We start from the raw sequence: 21,270 nt of genomic DNA, 5'->3' as shown, positions 1-21,270 counted from the left end.
TAATGTCACCATCATCTCCCATGTGAGCAAGTGGAATGTGGTTTTCTCACTATGCCACCGTGCATAATGCTATCACCATGGCCATATAGGTGCATGTGTGGGGCAACTTCACTAGATATTATAGGCTGATGGTATCTACTCTTGCCTAGTCTGCCAGTGTAAGGTGCTCTCTAGCTTGTAGTATGACTGCCCACCACTCGCATGACACCAATGCATCTAAGGACCACTGCACATAAACAAATCACACGTCAACTTTTTTTTCATATTTTAATTACATCACTCCTAACCAAACCCCCTTTGAAGATGACTTTTTCCCTAAAAATTGAATTTTGGGGAAAGTGTTCTCCCAAGCCTATGAAACTTGCAATCATGTAGAAATATATTCTCGTGGGATCACTCTTTGACTTTTGACCACTCTGGTTATTTGACCCACATTCGTGCTAGCATGTTCCCACATATGCTTAACCTAGCAATCCTGCAAACCAATGTTCCTATGGGATCATGTTTGCACCTTCCCTCTTGGTCAAACCCTATCTTGTTCTGGCATTGACCTAATCCCTAGTGTGGGATCATGTTCCTGTGGCTGTATTCATGTCTTTCCTAGTAGGATTGTGATCCTACTATGCTACGCATAAGCCTGTAGAAAATTTCTACCCCAAATTCATGATCCTGTGAACTATGTTTTTCAAACCTATTTTTACCCTTCCCCTAGCCATTTGTGTAGGATCACAATCTCACTAATCCCACAAGCAATCCCACTAGAACAGAGTCCATGGGATCATGTTTTTTCCTTTACGAGAATGCTATAACCTAGGCAAAAATAAAAATGCAAGATGGGTTTTTGACCCTACCAAATAATCTGGCATCTGTTGCACTCATACTCATCACAACATCCAATTGATACTCTAGTCATCCAATAGAAACCGTTGTCTTATCCAAATTAGAGCTCCTAGAAAAATATCTCCTTGTCCATCTAAATGCAAATAAACCTTTCCATCCCCCTTTCGACCCCTTATTGGCCCCCCTGAGATGCCCTATCTTACTTTACAACTCCTTTCACAACCTTCTTTTGCCCCTTGCCTTATTTCTTGTTGCCATTTATTATCCTTTCTCCCTTCTTTTATCCCTTCCATGTCATCTTGCAGCCTGCAGCTTATTACGACTTTTTCAAGAAGTCACCATGCCTCATTTTCTTTCCCCACTACCTTCTTGAGGGGGCATCACGTAGTTCATTCTCTCCTCTTCCACTAAAAATTGGGTCAACTATGTTGCTTTAAAAAGTCTTCTTGGTGTTGTTTATATTCAAACTTCTTTGAAATAATGTTATTTCAACACTATGTCAAAGAGGGACAAAATGTAGACACCTAAATCTGATTACATCAATAGGTAATTGTATTTAGTCATCTCCTAAGACATTACTAATTAAATATCTATTATTTAATTAGTTAATTGTCACCCCTAGTTAATTAATTAAATTAATTAACTATAGTCGAATTGAAAAAACCAAATGATAATCCAAAATCAATTTATCAATTAAAACCCTATTCCTCTTTTAAATTAAACAAATTCTCAAATCTATTTAATTTAAATCCATATTCCTCCTTTATTAAATAAATCATCTAATAAAATATCCAAACCCCTAAAAATATTCCCAAAACCTACATTAATCCTTAATCTAACCCATTCACCCATACTAACCTCACTTAGCCACCTAACTAACCCATCCCATCAAAGCTAAGCCACTTGCCGCCCAACCCCATTTCTAAGCTAATCCTAAACCCCCTCCTAAACATATGCACAACTTTAAGCAAGGCTTAGGACTTTCTAACCCAAGCCAATATCAAAATATCTCCTTTATCCTCTTCCATCCCCATCCAAGAGCATTAATGGCTCTTATAGGCAATCAATGACTCTTATATCCCCCTTTATAACTCTTACATCCCTCTTACACACTCAAACTCCCTCATTACTCTCTTGACCAACCCTTATCCTATCCTCTCACACCCATCCTCCTTGTGACAAGTGTCACTCTCCTATTGGCCCCAAAGAAGCACAATCCATGTGCTCCCCTTTGAATGTACCCTAGCTTTCCCTCATCACTCTTCCATCCTTGCATCTTGACCATCCATCTCTCTATCCCTTGACCTATAAATGGAACCCTCTTCCTTCAAAAATATCATCCACTTTTCATGCAAAGTTATAATGCTATTTTGAAAGCTTAAAAATTATCAAAATACCATTATAATGCTAATATCCCTCCATACCCCCATTATTGAAACCTCCATCCATACACACAACTGGTGAAAATGCCCCACCTATTGGAAGCTTGAGCACAACATGAGAATGCATCCCCTCTTATCAAGGGCATATCTTTGTCATCATGGGAAGCACTTGAGGTTTTTACCATTCTTGGTCTACTTTCCTCCATGGTGTCTTCTTTGGTCCTATCATAAGTGTTAACTATTTAGTTGTGTTAATGCTTCCTTTATTAGTTAGTATTGAACTTGCACTACTAGATCAGATGATATAGCAAGAAGGTGAGAATATTCTTGAATATTGCTCTAGGATAAATATGTTGTTAATGCAATAAGAGGAGCTACTAGTAAGATGATTAGATTATACTAAAAAAAAATTGAGAACATTGTGTTCCCATTTATGCTATTAGATTTTCTGCAATAAAAGAACTAAGATATTTACCAGGTTCGAAACTGACTCTTGAAGGTCTAGTAGGTAGGCTTACTGCTTTTGAGCTATCTAATTTTGGTAATTACAAACTTGACAATATTGAATATGCTTTCAAATCCAACTTATCATTGAAGGAACCTAATGAGAATAAGAAGAGAAAGGTAAAATATGTGTCCAATGATAGTGATCTAGATGATGAAGTTGTAGATGAACTTGAAGCACTACTTGCAAGGATATTTCACAAAGGTAAAGGCAAGTTCAAAGGTAAGTTACCTATCATGTGTTTCAATTGCAATGAGATTGGTCATATTGCTACTAGATGTCTAGAGAAGAAGAATTATAGAGCTGGAGACAAGTAAAAAGGTAGAAGAGATGAATAGAACAAAGATTACAAAGACAAAGAGAAGAAGTCTTGCTACATTGCTAAAGAGGAAACAAAAGATGTATATGACGATCATGATGATAAAGTGATGCTTGTTGCAATGAAGGATGAATCTAATGAGGATAAGGCAATTGAACTAGTGTCTTGTGTGAAAAAGAATGACAGATCATGGATCATTGATAGTGGGTGTTCACATCACATTAATGGAGATAAAATTAAGTGCATTACCTTAAATTATTATGACAAAAATATTGTAAGGTTTGCTAATGATGCACCATGTTTGATAAAAGGAAAATATTCTATCAAACTCACAAAAATGATTTTATGTGACAATTCTTATTATATTGAAGAACTTAACTATAATTTGTTGAGTGTGTCACAACTAAATAATTTGGGTTATAAGGTTGAGTTGTTAGAATTAACAACTGGGAAGAATTACTTCTAAGGGTGGGGGGTGAATCAAAAGTAACTTAACATTAATCCTTTTAAATTATTTTAACTTAAAACCATTCACATGCATTCAATCTATCTAATAAACTTGAAAGTAAAGACATGCATGAAAATAGACAACACACAAATTTGGTAACCCAAAAACACTCCAAAAATGAGAAGGTAAAACTAGGGTGGGGATGACACCCACAAAATATGACTGCAATGATATGTAACTATTTAAGGTTACAATGTTTGACCACTTCCAATGGTCTGCCCCATGAAAGGCCTATCCTGTTAAAGACTTTACACTCTATTAAAAGTGACCTGGTTAAAGGATTTCACTACCCTACTAAAATTGGGCCTGGTTAAAGGACTTTGGTACATTCACTTGGAATGCCACCTTGTTAAAGGATTTATAAATGGTTTCTAGGCCAACCTAAGTCCATAGGATTTCCATATCTAATACAATTGCTAGAGAGTATTAGAAAATCTTTGACTTGATAGCATTGCAATCTTCAATTGCTAATTCCAGATCCTTGTTCTACTTTATCACTCTAATCCTTGCTTGATATGATATGTCACTCTAAGATTTTTTGATACTCTACTCTTCAACAATTGGATTTTGCAGTGTTGCTCTATTCTCCACAAAGTCTCTAACAATTATGAAATTTCACTATAGTTCACCCACACACTTTATTCATCCATGCATACAATGGGGTTTCATCCTCCTTTTAAAGATTTCAAAGAATTAGGGTTTGGTATGAATCTATGATCCATATTCATTCTTCATTCTTGCTTAATTCATTGCACTATTCTTATTGGTTGCATGCCTTCTCCATTTTTCTTATTGGTTACATGATGATTACATAGGTAATATAAAAGATTTTTTTTAATCTTTAATATTCTTCAAGATTCTTATATGTCAACTCAAAAAAAGGTTTACATAGGTGTTTGTGCAATTACAAACAACTATGTCCAATCTTTGTTACTTAGCACTTGTTACCTCTAATGCTTAGCTCATATAGAAAAACTAGCTCACTTGGCTCTTATAACATTTTTGTTCCACTCAGCTTCTATAGTGACTCAAAACCTATACTTTGATCGACACTTGAACTTCATTCGGCCCCTAAAGATCACTTGGCACCTGAAGTTCACTCGACACATTTTGTAGTTCTATCTGGCTTAGCATACATTGCAGCTCGACATCAACTATTTACTCAACACCTATACATATTTTACTTTGCATGTGTTACTAGCTCGGCATGAACTTTGTAAATATCTTAAGTGTATCAACACAAAATAGTCAAAACCTAGTCTTAGATTCAAAAATCTCCCCGTTTTACATGAGTGTCAAAAACACTTAGCAGTATATCAAAGTCTAGTCTCCTCAAGTAAAATATGCATATAGTTTGGCATATATACAAAACTTCAAAACTTCTGTAAAAACTATATATATATATGTATGTATGTATGTATATATATACCTCAAAAGTTTTGTAACTACCACTGAGTTGATGTATCTGTGTACCTTGTAATCTATATCTATGTTTCCTTCCATTCTTATTTACAAATCCCCCAAAATATTATATCTCATTCTTGTAAGGAAACTTGGCAACAAAGAATATAACCATTTCCACATAACCCATAATACATCTAAAATAAACACGGAATTAAAATCCACATGCAAGAGAATAGACAACATACCCATAAAATGTGACATAAGATATACCCTAGGAAACCCTCATTGAGGGAAAAAACCCAGCCTCCAAAAGCATCCATCACCATGTATTATTCAACAAAAATACCATTGCCATACAACCATGGAAGCTTTCATGGCCATAGCCACAACCGAGCAAACTATGTGAACAAGCATGAATCCACACATCCCATGCCATGCTTCCAACCTTCACAAATGCTCCCTTGGCTAACCTGTCAAGCCTTGTCCCGCTCGACTCTTGCCTTTTGTCTTCTCCTTGTCACTCTTTTTCTTCTCTACAACAACTACCCTTGTGGCTGCTTATATAGTAGCATGTCCCACAAAACCACCAAGTGGTATTACATAAACCATGTGCTAAAACCATGTGCTACCTAACCCACTGACCCCACATTTAATATTGGGCATTTTAATTCTTTTCTCCAATATTAAATAATTACATGAAATATTATCACAATGTTACAATACAACTCATCAAGAATATTCCATGGAAATTTTTACATGTTGCACGTCCATCTAGGCACAACATTACATAATAAAATAAAATAATAAAATAACAATATTATGCAATGTGTGCAACACCCATTATTTCAACAATCTCCCACTTTTGTATACATTGCATAGGGTCAATCCGTAGCCACATAAATGAACAAGGGAACAATCCCTCCCAGCACATCCACCATCATGGATCAAAATACACCAAGTGCTCCATCTTGGTACCCGCAACAAAATCAAAATATCCAGCATCTCGAACATGAATGATCTCACCTCTTATTATGCCACTTCCACTGGACATACATAGAAGCCATCCAAAGAGAAAACCACCCAACCTGTCACATTAGAAGATCATAAAATCCTGTACCAACTAAAATTTCAAGCACAAAAAAAACTTGATCCAAAGGTAATCACATGTATCCGTAGTTGTCAAAATATCCATAGCTGAAATAGCACCCACAGAAAGTGCCAAACCCATCCAACTATCCATACCTCAAAGGTATAACAAGTGAATCTCATATCACCGACATATCCAATCTATAACCTACAATCACAAGCCTCAAGAGCAATACCTACCACATATATACCAAGAAGCTCCCACTGCAAAAGATAATGTTAAATCTATAACCAATCCACTCACAACATCTCAAAGAAGTGAATCCATGTAGTATCAAGGACATCCACAATACATAAACTGATATCTTGCAAGAACAACTCTCATAACAAGTCTCCAATGCTCTCCCAAGTTCACCACAACCAACAAAGGAAAGAGATAAAAGAATAACCATGTCATCTCTCACATGACATACATGAGCACAAACCAGTGATCACAATCTCTAACCAATCTCAAATCCAATGTAGGTAAAACTGAACATCCAGGAAGATAACCAAGACCAGAGAAACCATGCAAATCATAACCTGTATCATGTCCTTCTACAAAAACCTCTAGATGTAAACTGTGCAAGTATGATCTCCTCCATAAAACCCCAACAAGAAGCCTCAACAACACCCAAACCATACCATATAACTCATCATGGATGTAAGCCTCTCACAAGAAGATCAAACTCAATAAATCCATTCCTAAACCAAGGAATAACCATTCCTAATCCAAGGAATATGCCCAATATAAAACCATCTCCCAAACTCAACCGGCATAACAACATATGCACATGGAGATAATCAATGCTAAACCATATCTCAAATGAACCCTCTAGAACTAACTCATGTACCATAGCTCAAGATCCATATTCATGAAAGACAAGCATAAATATAATGCAATTGAGAAAAACAATGGGCTATACCTCTCAAGTAGCAAACCGCCGAGTAGACCAAGAGTGGGGAATGAGAATGCTCATCAAGATACTCAAGTCTCCAACCAAGACTCATCTAAGAACAATCTCCTCTCAAGTCCATATCAGGTGACTGCCCCTCGGACTTCTTGCTAAAACCATCAACCGTCCCAATAAATACTTCTCTAATCTAAGAGAAATTAGCATCACCACCGTCTCTAAGTATCCATGAGCACCTGTAACCAATCAATCCATGCCAACTCCAAATGCAACATAGCAATATCATGAAGTATCCAGCTTATGATTAGTGTACTCAATACAAAGAAATTAAACCAAGATCAATGTTAAAGTTCCAACCATGGCCTCAGGAATATAAACATGACAACATGATCTAACCATCTCAACTAAAGAGATAACATGCTCCATATGAACACACCATAACATGTTACAACTCTAAATGCATATCAAGAGTATACCATAACATAATAATGAAACCATCCTCATACTAAGGATAACATGCCAAATAAAAGCATAAACCACACCTTTACCAAGAACCCTGTGAGTCCTCAAGATGCAACCATCTCCACACACCATGAAGAAAAACTATCTCCGCATACCATGAAGAACCATCTCCACACACCATGAAGATAACCAAGAACTCTATGAGTCCTCAAGATCTAACCATCTTCACACACCATGAAGATAACAAGTGCACCATGCAAATGTCAAAGATGCTTCTGCAGTAACAGGATCTAAGACAAACCTCCAACATCTGCAAACACTCAATAAATATATCAATGCCAACAAAACTCCCACTCAACTGTGGTATCAAGTCACCTATGGCATCATAAAATCCATCCTCTCCAAACCAAGAAGATATAAACCAAACCAGGAACTAATCCTGCACTGTCACCCCATCATTGTCACAAGCTCCCACTAAATCATGTATCCAAGCTATCCATGACATATGATGAACAAATCCATCCTCTAACCATGAGAATAAACCAAGGCATCAAACCATCAAAGAACTCAAAGTGCACATCATGAGCTCCTCAAAAGAAACCAAATAACAATGATCCTCTACCAAGAAGATATACCACCATAACTGAATAAGAAAATCCAAGCTAATGAACATCAAGGATGTACCTGTAAATCCAATCATGTCATGCCAAAATCCATGACACCATGATCACATCCATGAACCGAGCATCTGGTTCTCAATATGTCCAACCTGTCGGCATAGTCAACCACAATCCTCTGCCATGACTGTACTTGGTAACAGCATCTCATCCCTTCTACATGAAGATAAAATCATGTGACTTAGGGCATAGACAACCCAAATCGAAGCCACCAATTTGAATATGCATCAATAATGAAAGATCAATGGGCAAAGACAACCCATAACCAAGCTATAAATGCAACCTGTAAGTATAGACCGCTTACAAAACTGCACAACTTGTAGATCCAACAAGTCATCATGCATATCCAAACCAAATACTAATAACCATATCATCATGAGACCAATCTGAAATATGAACTGAGTATACAATGACATCAAAACTTAAATCTCCAATGCCATAAACTCACAATGTTACCATAGTCAAAATATATCAATAAACTGTTCAGATCAATATATCAACAAATAAATCATGCCAAACCTACACCAAATCTGAACCAATGTGTAGAGCTCTCCAAGAGCTTTTCGTTGACTACTCGAAGTCCAAAATATGACTCTGTATGCCCAAGTTATGCCCTAATCCATGCTCAAAATAAATAATATCTGACTTTAGGGCTCTTAAAACCTAACAAAATATGAAAATTAGACAACCAAACCTACATCATCTTGTAGTTCTCTGAATTAGCTTTCCAACGCCTATAAGAACTCTGAAATCTGATATTTTGAGAGAAAGTTATGGCCATTTTACTAAGACAGTCTCTTTACTATTTTCAGTACGATTTTCCATTTTTTTATTTTTTCAGTGACGAAAATTCTGACGGGATTAAATTTGACGGCCATCTTGGGCTGAAACAAAAAAACTCTTTCATTTCCTCTGAACATGGCCAAACTAGGGCATATTATATATCAAAATTTATGAAAATGTCGACCCGGATCCAATGGTGAGGTCTATTTTTACCCAAGAGGTCATTTCTGCAAGCTACCCCCCAAAACCCTCATTTAAATGAAACATCCAAAAAAAAAAATTTTTCCAACAATTTCCCATACCCAAATATTTTAACATCCCATCACAACAGCAAACCCAAAACCCTCAGATCTGCAATAAATCATTCATATATCTTGCCCTTTTCTTTTATCCTCTCATGCATTCCCATGGATTCAATCTAGGATTACAATAATAAAACCATAGCTCTGATACCACTTGTAAGGAAACTTGGCAACAAAGAATATAACCGTTTCCACATAACCCATAATAGATCTAAAATAAAAACAGAATTAAAATCCACATGCAAGAGAATAGACAACGTACCCATAAAATGTGACACAAGATATACCCTGGGAAACCCTCATTGAGGGAAAAAACTCAGCCTCTAAAAGCATCCATCACCATGTATTATTCAGCAAAAATACCATTGCCATACAACCATGGAAGCTTTCATGGCCATAGCCACAACTGAACAAACTATGTGAACAAGCATGAATCCACACATCCCATGCCATGCTTCCAACCTTCACAAATGCTCCCTTGGCTAACCTGTCAAGCCTTGTCCTGCTCAACTCTTGCCTTTTGTCTTCTCCTTGTCACTCTTTTTCTTCTCTACAACAACTACCCTTGTGGCTGCTTATATAGTAGCAAGTCCCACAAAACCACCAAGTGGTATTACATAAACCATGTGCTAAAACCATGTGCTACCTAACCCACTGACCCCACATTTAATATTGGGCATTTTAATTCTTTTCTCCAATATTAAATAATTACATGAAATATTATCACAATGTTACAATACAACTCATCAAGAATATTCCATGGAAATCTTTACATGTTGCACGTCCATCTAGGCACAACATTACATAATAAAATAAAATAATAAAATAACAATATTATGCAATGTGTGCAACACCCATTATTTCAACAATTCTTAATTATTTCTCCCCCTTTTTGACATTTATGTCAAAGGGTTTTAAGGATTGAGACCATATTTTGCCAAAAAAAATTTATTGACCTCCATAATCATCTTAAGAGATGCATCCCAATTGTCCAAAGCAATTTCCAATGATTTATGTTGGATAGTTGTCTCTACTACAAGATGAACAAGTCCTTACAAAGTAGAAAGATTAGAATCTTTTGTTAGTACATTCTCAACATAAGTTTGTTCTTTATGGAGTACTTCCAAATGTGGAGTTATGGAGGATTGTATCTGCATCAGTTTGGCCTTAATATTGGCATCTTTAGCTATCAACATAGCTAATTATTTTTGTGTGTGAAGCATTTGAGCAAAATGCTTCTCACTCTAAGCTGGATCTTTTGGGAGTTGAGTGCTAGAAATCTTTATATTTTACTCCAAGCTCATTATTCTTTGGCTTGTCTCCTATGTGAAATATGAGAAATCACACAGCTTTTTGTACAATGAGAATACATTCTCAAGTACCTTTTTCACTTTTTCAATTTTTTTTCCAATTCAACCTGTGAAAGTGTTATTTTACTATATATGTTCTCATTTATTTTTCCTTGAAGTTTCTTCTCAGACCATTCCATGAGTTTCACATTGGTTTCTTGGTCTTCATTAGTCACCTATTCTACAATATCTGATAGTTGTTCCAATATAGGCTTGGTTTGATCAGGTGTCTACAAGCTGAATGCATCAAGAAATATTTCTTTTATTTCTACATGTGCTTGCTTTTTCTTATACTCAAATTTGAGAATCTCTTGTCTTTTCCTCTTTTCTAGTGCCTCTTGCACTACATATATCTGTTGCAGGTTCATTTTCCTTGAGTCATAGCTTGGTATGACTATTTCCTCATCTAATGTAGGGTCTCCATAGTGAAGTGTCCTTATAACCTTAGTAGAGCTTGAGCCTAATGTAGAGATTTGCAATGGCATTGCATTAGTGCTCGACTACTTCTAAGGAGTCCCTAAAGTAGGCAAGTTCACCAATGTTTATATTTCCTCCTTCTCCTTAGGGTTTTCTCCACTTCTTTCTCCTCTCCTCTACTACCTTGATCAATGATGACAATTTGAGGAGGTGCACCTTGGGTTTGTGTTGTAGGAACATCTTGTCCTATTGGTTCCTTTGTTGGCTCCTTAGTACTAGTTGTCATTTTTTTTGTAGAGTCAACCGTAGAAATTTTTTCTTGTACCTCTTACTCTTTAGGTTGCTCAACTGTAGCTATGGCAGGTTGTGTTGATAGTTCCTATGTATTTTCCTTCTCTCATGTTATTGCTGCTATAGCTTTCTATAGCTCGTCAACACTCACCAATACTGGGTTTGTACATAGTTGTGCTTATGTGTTGATTGGTGAAGGATCTTCTTGAGATCCTCTATAGTTAAAGGGTTGATGTTTTGAGCTAAAGTGTCAAGAACATCCTTTACAATGACTATAACTATAGGTTCTATATGTGGAGGACTATGAGGTGGAAAATGTGTATCTTGTACATTCTGTTTAGTTTGATGCTCCTCTTTAGCTGCTGCCATTTCATTTATTTTTTTGTTTCCTCCTACATTGTTTCTTTTTCTCACTCTATTTATCCTTCATCCTTTTCTTGTTCTCTTTCTTCTTATTTCTTACTGGTCTTAGCCTTATTTGCATCTTCATCATTTTTAGTGTTTTGTCCCTCAAAGAGATCTTCTTCTCCATCCTTGAGAGTAGTCAAGCCATATATCAACTTCCACATTCTTGTTGATTTTTGGACAACATCTTCAATTTGTTTCTAAAAAATGATAAAGGCTCTATATTTTGGTGCAAACTTGCTCCCATGTCTCTTATTTTCCTTAGTTATTTGTCCTTTAGTCAATTCTAGCATCACTTATGCCAATGCATATTCTCTTATTTCTTTTTCCATTTTTAAATAATAATACCACTTAGTTTTCACAATTTCATATAATTCCTTAGCCATTGTATAGTCTAATTCAAGAAGAGTGTTCTTAAATTTTTCCATCATGGCATATACTGATTCTTCAACTTTATTCTGATCTTCTCTACTTAATTTATTAAAATCAATATTTTTCAACTCAAAAAAATCTGCATTCTTTCTAACATCATCACAAATTTTATCAATGTTTGACTTAGGAGCATGGCTTACCACTCTAAATTGGCTAATATCTTCAGATTTTGTCCTTTCCTCATCATTTGACTCTAGTTGTGCAACATATCTTCTCCTTGGTTTCTTCTGCATAGGACCAATCTGCTTAGTAGACTTCTTCTTTTCTTTGTCTTGTTCCTTGGCCTTTTGAGTTGAGGCTCTTGTGGTGGCTCTTGTTATTGGTATAGTTGGCTTGGCTTGGCTTGTCTTTGTGACCTTCTTTGCTTTAGGCTAGGCTATAGGCTAAGTTTTTGCCTTTCTCTTCTTAGGTTTAGCTTGAGCTGGTGCTTCCTTGGCCTCTTCTTCCTTGGCACCTTCTTCCTTTTCTTCATCCTCACCTAAGCCTTGTGTCAATGCAAGAGCTTGATGTTCCTCTTCATCATCATCATCAACCTCTTCCTCAACATCAAAAACTTCCTCTTCTATAGTTCCTTCTCCAAACTTTTCTTTCAACTTCTTCACAAGCTTGTCTTTCTTCTTTAAAATGGAGGTAATCTTCAATTCCATATCCACTTTGGATTGCACCACATCATATGTTCCAAAAATGTGGTGCATCCTTATCAATCTCCTCTACAAGAAATGTTATTATTGTTGCTAATGCTTCATCAATGTTTAGCTCATATCCTAATGGTCTTAGCCATCTAGTCCTTGGAACTACTACTTAGATATAAGTATAATCAGTATCAACTAAGAAACAAATATCATTGATGTGTTATTCCACTAGGGATATCAATATCCTTAGTCTTTGCTTCATGGATTTCTTGAAATCCTCAAAGTAACTAGTCATTAGAGATTCAAAATTGTCTCCCATTTTCTCAATATACTCATTGATTTGAGTAATAATTGACTTATCTGATTTCCAATTTACTTTGCCAAAAGAGGGAAATTCCTCCAGAACATAGAAAAATATATAGATTAGAACTGATCCAAACTTACACTGAGCACCTTTTGATCTTATTATTGCTCCCAAATTCTCCATGATCTACTGTAATAACAATTCTGCTAGATCATATGTATGATCTTTCTTGATAATTTTGTAGGCCACATCCATAGCAATGCATGGAACACTATTCAATCTTCTTGATTGATAGAACTTATGAGATATGATTCTTACTGCAAAGTCCAGAAGGGAATCTATTATTGTATCAATAGTCATGCCCCTTTTGTTCCATTTTCCCCCAATGTTCTTGTACCAATCTAGGGTTGGAAAACCTATAACCCTAAGCATGATTCTCTTTTTTTATCTTGATAAGTCCTCCTTCTAACCATAAACAACCATTATGTACCCTACTTAGGAAAATTTTTATCCATTTAGTTTTGAAAATTGTAGGGAAAACTAGGGCACGTTTTAAGCCCTTTCTTTCAACTATTTGAAATTCTTCCTTTAGAACTCCATTTTCACACATTTTATCATATTCTTGATGAATCTCCATGTATCCTACTACTCCTACCTTGTAGTTGTAACATTTCCTAACATCTTACACCATTACGACTTTGGGTGGAATCATGGATAGTGTGTTGGCAGGGTCGTTCTTATATGCAACTTCTAGAATCAGCCTAAAATTTGGTTGTTTAACCTCATTGCTAACTAACTAAACCTTGAAACCTTCCTTTTCCTTAGGTATTTTAGAACTAAAGCCATATTGCAAATTTAGGGTTTCAAAAGATATTAAACTTTATAACTATGCAACTCAGTACTTGAGGAATACCTTAGATTGATAAAAATGGTGTTTGATCTTTGTTGAAATCTGTGCAAAAGCTTCAACTACTATTCATCAATCACTTATGTGGTCTTCTCATTCTTGCTCTACATTCAAATGATGAGTAATGATCATAAAATTGACCTTATACTCTTCAAAACATAGCATTACATGCTTAGTGTGTATACAGTTGTACACTCGGCTCCTTAAGGATTTCAGCATAAATTGGCTTCCATTGACTTTCTATCACTCGGTTCCAACTAGATTTCTTCTTCACTTAGCTCCCATTTCCAACTCAGCTCCTACTATCAGCTTAGCATATATTGACATTCACTCGACATCTAAGGATGACTCAACAATACAAGTGAAAATTTTTAATTTCAACTTTGCATCTCTAATCATGTTGATTTCTTCTTATTAGTACTATCTTATTTAGGAATTGATATATGATAAAGCTTTGTAAATTAGTCCCTTATGCCTTCTTTTTCTTAGTTAGATGAAGTGCAACCACTTGACCTGTTACGTGAAGTGATCCCTTCATTTGATGTGCTAACCTCATCTTTCTTCTTCCATGTCTTGTTCATTTGTCCTCTAATCTGTTAAACATCTACCTTCTCATTTTCTTTGTTAACTTCTAACTTGGCTACCTTTGACTTTGTTGGGCAATTCCTACTGATATGACTAGTCTTCAAGCAACTAAAACATGTGGTTTGGCTCAACCATTAACTATATTTTCCTCTAAAATGTGTCCTTATGTAATTTTTAGGAATGTGTCCATACTCCTGATAGTAATGACAGTTATACCTGGAGTTATAGTCCCAATTGTAGTGATGACCATGGTTACTTTCTCTTGTTTCCTAATTTGATGTTCACATAGGATTTGATCTGCACTCAAATGCTCTATGTCCATACTTCTTGCAATTGTAGCAGTGACCCTCAAATTTTGGCGTTCTAATAGTCCTATTCCTACATTCATGTGCTTGATGTCCTTAATTCTTGCACTTGTGACAATAGCTTGCATTCTTAGTCTTATCATGTGGATGGGAATTCTTGCTCCTGCATGCATTAGAAGTATGTCCCTTTTTACCACAAAAATGACAAGTAGGTTTAGTGCTCTTACCTTTGTTACTCCTTTCTTCTACAGTCTTGGATGATTCTCCTTGTTAAGTGCTAGTGTAACCAAGTCTTGAAGTATCATTACTAGCCCTTGGTGATTTTAGTAGCTTCTCAAAGTACTTAATTGCCTCATTGGGTTTATTGAAGCCCTCTACAATCTCTTTTTCTCTCTTCAGGTAATTTTGCAATTGTTCATTCTACATCTTCAATGTAGAGATTTTAATGTCCTTCATATTCAACTCATGATGTGCATTCATCCTCTAGCTTAAAGTATCTAGTTGCATGTTAGAAATTCTTTCAAACTCAATTGTCTTTTCCTCCAGTCTATTGGTAAGACTTCTCTTGTCATCTTCTAGCATAGCCTTGTCTTCAATGGCTCTTTTCTTCTATTCAATTACCTCACAAAGCATCATGGCTTGTGATTCTTGTTCAAGCTTGAGTATTCTAATTTCTTTTTCTTGATGTCCATTCTTCTCCATTAGGTCTACTATTGCTACATCAAACTCTTTGAAATCTCCATTTGAAAATAGATTTGAGGTGTCAATCTCCTTGTACTGTGTGTCATTCTCAGCTATGGAAATCTCTTTTCTTCTTTTCAAGGATTTTCTCAGTTCTCCTCTAGCTTCTTCCAAAGCATGTAAAACAAGTTGTATGTTAATTGCCTAATTCTCTATGATCTTCCCAAGTTTCTAGACTTCCATGTCTAGATATTTTCTCCAAGTTGTAAGGCTTCTTCTTTTGAGAACTCACCTCTGATACCAATTGTTCGAATTAACAAGTGGGAAGACTTATTGCTGAGGGGGGGGGGGGGGCTGAATCAGAAGTAACTAACTTTAACCCTTTTAAATTCTTTTAACTTAAAACCATTCACATTCATTCAATCTATCTAATAAACTTGAAAGTAAAGACATGCATGAAAATAGACAACACACAATTTTGGTAACCCAAAAACCCTCCAAAAATAAGAAGGTAATAATGGGGTGGGCATGACACCCACAAAATATCATTGCAATAATGTGTAACTATTCAAGGTTACAATGTTTGACCACTTCCAATGGTCTGCCCTATGAAAGGCATGTCTTATTAAAGACTTTACACTCTGTTAAAAGTGACCTCATTAAAGGATTTCACTACCCTGCTAAAAGTAGTCTTGGTTAAAGGACTCTGGTACATTCACTTGGAATGCCACCTTGTAAAAGGATTTACAAATGGTTGCTAGGCTAACCTAAGTCCATAGGATTTTAATATCTAATACAATTGCTAGAGAGTATTAGAAAATCTTTGACCTGATAGCTTTACAGTCTTCAATTGTTGATTCTAGATCCTTGTTTTGCTTTGTCACTTTGATCCTTGTATGATCTAATATGTCACTCTATGATGTTCTGATACTTTATTCTTCAACAATTGGATTCTAAAATGCTGCTCTATTCTTCACTAAGTTTCTAACCCTTATGAAATTTTTCTATAGTACACCCACACACTTTATTCATCCATGCATACAATGGGTTTTCATTATCCTTTTAAATATTTTGAAGACTTAGGGTTAGGTATGAATCTATGATCCATATTCATTCTTCATTTCCTGCTCAATTCATTGCACTTTTCTTAGTGGTCACATGCCTTCTCCATTTTTCTTATTGGTTGCATGCTGATTGCATAGGTAATATAAAAGATTCATTCTTATCTTTAATATCCTTCAAGATTCTTCTATGTTGGCTCAAAAAATAGTTTACATAGGTGTTTGTGCAATTAAAAACAACTATGTCCAATTTGTGTTACTTAGCACTTGTTACCTCTAATGCTCAACTCCTATAGAAAAACTAGCTCACTCATCTCCTATAGAAATTTTGTTTCATTCAACTTCTATAGTGACTTGGTACCTATACTTTTCTTAGCACTTGAACGTCACTTGGCACCTAAAGATTGCTTGACACCTAAAGTTCACTCAGCACTTATTGTAGTTATGTTTGGCTCGGCATACATTGTAGCTCGATGTCAACTATTTACTTAGTACCTATATATATTTTACTCGACATGTGTTACTAGCTCGACATGAACTTAGTAAACATCTTAAGTGTGTTGACATGAAATAGCCAAAACCTATTCTTAGATTCAACATGAGTTTGAGAAAAAGATTGCGAAGATATATGATACTAATAGAAAACTAATTGGAAAAGGTGATCAAACAAGAGGTCATCTATTCTACCTTGATATAGAGGATTCTACTTGTTTAGTTTTAGATTTTGATGATGTGTGGCTATGGAACAAGAGATTATGTCATGTTAATTTTTATAACTTGGTTAGTATCAGTAACATGAGAAGAGTCAGAGGTTTTCCTGAGTTGAAGAAACCTGGTAATATAATTTGCAAACAATGTCAGTTAGGTAAAATTAAAAAGTCAAGTTTTAAGAGTAAGACTCATACCTCTAAAGGAATATTAGAGATTGTTCATACTAACTTGTGTGGACCAATTGAAGTGCAAAGCTACAAGGTGATAAGTACATTTTTTTTTGTTGATAATTATTCTAGAATGATGATAGTTATGTTTCTGAAAAAAATCCGATGCTTTCCAAATGCTTAAGTGGTAGTTAGCAAGAGTTAGGAAAAATATAGGCAAAAGTTTGAAATGTTTGAGATCTAATAGAGGAGGCGAATTTATATCAAATAAATTTGAGATGTTTTGTAATGATAAAGGATTCAAAAGACATACATCTACTCCTAAGACTACTCTACAAAATAGAATTCTTGAAAGGAGGAATTGGTTTGTAATGGACTATGCTAGGACACTCATGATGGGGAAAATGTTGCTTTGAAATACTAGAGAGAAGCTATAAGTATAGCTATCTATACCTTGAACCATGTGCAAGTCAAGAAAGCTACTCATTCAACACCTTTTGAACTATGGTATGGATACTTACCCAATGTAAAATATTTTAAGGTATTTGGAAGTAAATGTTATATTCTCAAAGATTTTAGGAATGGTGAATTAGATGCAAAAAGTGAAGAAGGTATACTCTTTGGTTATTCCATAAGAAGTAGATCTTATAAGTGTTTAAATAATAACACTAACAAAGTTGTGGAAAGTGTAAATGTAAAATTTGATGAATATATAGAAGTACATGAGGCTAAACCTATGAAGGAACCAAAAGAATACAAATCATTTGTATAACTTAATAAAGGTATTCCTATAGATGACAATATTGTAAATCAAGTTGTGAATCAACAAAAAGTTTCAGTGACCTCTAAGTCAAATACTATGAATGTCAAGTTGCATTTAGGAACTAAGCTACATTCAGGTGCTAAGTTATAGAATAAAGTTGAGACACATTCTAATTTTGAGATTATTGTACATAAAGGAGATGATGAACTACTTGATGGAGATGTACATAGTGATTTAGAAGTTAAGAGACCAAATAAAAAAAATAGAGTAGATCCAAGATTGTCTAAGTATGTCAAGAGACATCACCCTATTGCACAAATCATTGGAGATAAAGATGCTAGAACAATGACAAGGAACAAGTTGAGAAATAATACTTGTTTGTTGAGCATGCAAGAACCTAAAATATTGAAAGATGTCTTAGAAGATGTGGACTGGAGTAAAGCCATGAAAGAAGAGATTGAACAAATTGATAAAAGTAAGACATGGACTCTAATTCCTAGACTAGAGGACAAAAATATGATTGGCACCAAGTGGGTATATAGAAACAAGTTGGATGAAAATGGTGAAGTCACAAGGAACAAGGCAAGATTAGTTTGTAAATGATGTGCACAAGAAGAAGGAATAGACTATGGAAAAAAATTCCCTCCTATTGCAAGATTGGAAGGAGTAAGAACTCTTCTTGCTTACTCTTCTTACAAAGGTTTCAAAGTTTACCAAATTTATGTTAAGTCTACATTTCTAAATGGTATATTTATCAGAGCCCGAGTTTCTACATTGGGAGCTCTGGGTATATTGGAATGCCATTAATGTTGAACTAGTTGAACTAAAATAGAACTTAAACTATTAATTGTATATTTTTGATACTTCAAGAGTTAGATTTCAAACTGAAAATGACACTTTTACTATTTCCAAAATGTACATCTTTTATATATATGTTTTACAGTATTATGCTTTATGGTTGTTATAGTATTATATATCTTGGATATTATTGTAGGATGGTATTTGGGATGAGATCTTGCATTAGAGACCATAGCATTGGCTATGGTAGAGGCCATGGACGAGGCAGAGCTATCAGTTTTCATGAGTCTATCCATAAGAGCCCCATTCAGGAAGAGAATAGAGAAGAGCATAGCAAGGAACATCAGGAAGGGAATAGGGAAGAGCATGTTAGTGAGCATCAGGAAGAGAACCATAGAGAAGAGCATGCTAACTCTGAGGAGGTTGATCTGAGGCAAATGATGCGAACCATCATTGATCACTTACCTCTTGTTCATGATCAGGACAGAGGACATTAGGTAGGACATGAGCATAGACACAGGTCTAAGAGCCCTCAGAGGGATTGACATAGATCCATTGTGTCTTCTCAGATGAAGGACCTTCAGAGTTCCAAGATCAAGCCCTTTAATGGGTAGGGTTTTGAATATGTAGCTAAGTAGTGGCTTATTTCCCTTGATAGGACTTTTGTTATGCAAGAATTTGATAGTAATGTCAAAGTGAGGTTTGCTATTACCAACCTGAAGTTATTTGGGGCCACTTGGTGGACTATTGAGGAAAAGAAGTTGGGCATAAACATGAATAGTGTCACTTGGGAGATATTCTTACAGAGCTTCCATGAGCAATTCCTACTAGAGGAATGGAAGCAACATAGAGCAGATGAGTTCCATAACCTAAGATAGTACACTATGACCGTTGTAGAGTATGAGAGCAAGTTCTATGAGCTCATGCCCTTTTCAAGATTTAGTGACAACCCAGCAAAGTTGGCACAAAATTTCATCAAAGGCTTGAAAAACCATTTAGTTTGGGGTGTTAAGGTATTTGAGCCTAAAACCCTCAAGGATGCAGTACATCGAGCCATCCTTGTAGAGCAGAGTGTCAACCTTGGACATGGGGGTTTTGTGGGAGCGCCTACTACAGCAAGATCTAAGGGCAACCACAACTCAGGTGAAAATAGGAAGCCTCCTTTCCCTAAGGGGAATTAGTCTCAGTAGTAGTCACAACAATAAAAGGGATCTTACCCTTAGGCAAAGAGTGGTGGTGGTGCTTCTAACTCTAGGAACAATTGCAATGCTCAATGCAATAAATGAAATCATCAAGCTCAGCCTGCATAGAGCAGCCAGTCTTTTGCTAGTAGAGATAGCCACCAGTGGTTGAATGCACCACCTATAGGGAGAGGATCTGGTAGAGCCATAGGATTTTATTCATGTGGACAGATTGGTCACGTTGCAACTCACTATCCACAACGAGTATCTCAATATTTAGAACCTAGGCCAGTAACATCTTAGCCTACAATCGGAGATGTAGGTAGAGCTCATAGAGTATTTGCGGTAGTGGATCACCATCAAGAAAACCATCAAGGGATAGTAATTGAAACTATAGGAGCTATTCGAGGTACACCTCTCTCTATATTGTTTGATTCAGGGGCCAAAGATTCTTTTATTTCACCATCTCTAGTTGTTAAGTGTAAGCTAGAAGTGGTTAAGCAAGATCATGGTTGGAAAGTGGAACTAGAATCAGGTGCTAAAGTTTCCATAGATTTTGTAGTTCATATGTGTGGGCTTATCATAGGAGGGTTTGAGACTTTAGTTGAACTTCAAGTTATTCCTCTTGGCTCTCATAGAGCTAGTATAAACTATAGAAAGAAGATCATTATGTGTCAGGATGACCAAGGGAAAGTTATAGAGATTGTGGGGATACCGAGACCTATATCTCTATCAATGATTTCTACTATGCAATTGAAGGTGAGCTTTCATAAAGGATGTTAGGTATTTGTTGTTATGGTAAATGAGCTAGATGAAGAAGACTTTGCAAGGAAGACTCTAGATCACCCTATTTTACAGAAGTATGAAGATGTCTTTTCGAGTGAGATTTTTGGCATGCCCCTGAAGAGAGACATTGATTTTAGCACTGAGTTCACTCCAAGAGCAGAGCCTATCTCTAGAGCTCCTTACTGTATGAACACTCAAGAGTTGAGTGAGTTGCATTTGTAGCTAGAGAAACTTTTGGCGAAGGGTAGTATTTGACCTAGTGTATCACCATGGG

This window comes from Cupressus sempervirens, chromosome 3, assembly GCF_028749045.1.
Source record: "Cupressus sempervirens isolate cs-2001-9-10 chromosome 3, ASM2874904v1, whole genome shotgun sequence".
In the NCBI taxonomy this organism is placed as follows: Eukaryota; Viridiplantae; Streptophyta; class Pinopsida; order Cupressales; family Cupressaceae; genus Cupressus; species Cupressus sempervirens.
Note: the sequence above shows the minus strand (reverse complement) of the source record.